Source organism: Microtus ochrogaster, chromosome 8, assembly GCF_000317375.1.
Source record: "Microtus ochrogaster isolate Prairie Vole_2 chromosome 8, MicOch1.0, whole genome shotgun sequence".
In the NCBI taxonomy this organism is placed as follows: Eukaryota; Metazoa; Chordata; class Mammalia; order Rodentia; family Cricetidae; genus Microtus; species Microtus ochrogaster.
The window spans coordinates 26,005,493-26,006,430 of record NC_022015.1 but is presented as its reverse complement, the minus strand read 5'-3'; positions in this window follow the sequence as shown (position 1 = coordinate 26,006,430).

The window sequence follows — 938 nt, the reverse complement described above, 5'->3', positions numbered from 1 at the left end:
TTTAATTTTTTTTGAAAAGTTAAAAATTCCTTAATTTTTTTTTTCCTGGTACCACTACCACAATTTACGGGGACACTACATCTGGTGTAATAAAAAGAAAAAGACAAAAGCCAGAGCAGACAAAAGACCTCAGGAATGTACATTGCATCAGCCAATAGCTGCACTCTTTGCAAACCGTGCCTGTGACAGTCCTGAAGGAGAAGGGTTTGCTGTGGAAGCTGCAGTAACTTTTCTGACTATGGCTCCCCACTCCTTCTGCTGCAGAGTTTTACTGTCCCTCTGATGCAGCTGGGATGACTGCCTCAAAGAAACCTGCAGCTTTCCTAACAATTCCTCTCTCCCTCGCTCTCTGATGTGGGATAGCCTTCTGTATATGTGTTGCCTTTATTGGTTAATGAATAAAACTGCTTTGGCCAATGGCTTAGCAGAGTAAAGCCAGGTGGGAAATCCGAACAGAGATACAGAGAGAGTAGAGTAGGCAGAGTCAGAGAGACGCCATGTAGCTGCCGAAGGAGAAGGACACACAGGAGACTTACTGGTAGGCCACAGCCTCGTGGTGATACATAGATTAATAGAAATGGGTTAACTTAAGATGTAAAAGCTACCTAAAATTATGCCTGAGTCATTGACAAAGCAGTATTGTAATTAATACAGTTTTGATTATTTTGGTCCAGGCATTCAGGAAATGAATGAGCAGTCTCTCAGTCTCTCTCTGTCTCTCTCTCTCTGTCTCTCTCTCTCTCTCTCTGTCTCTCTCTCTCTCTCTCTGTCTCTCTCTCTCTCTCTCTCTCTGTCTCTCTCTCTGTCTCTCTCTGTCTCTCTCTCTCTGTGTCTCTCTCTCTCTCTGTCTCTCTCTCTCTCTCTCTCTCTCTCTCTCTCTCTCTCTCTCTGTCTCTCTCTCTGTCTCTCTCTGTCTCTCTCTCTCTGTCTCTCTCTCT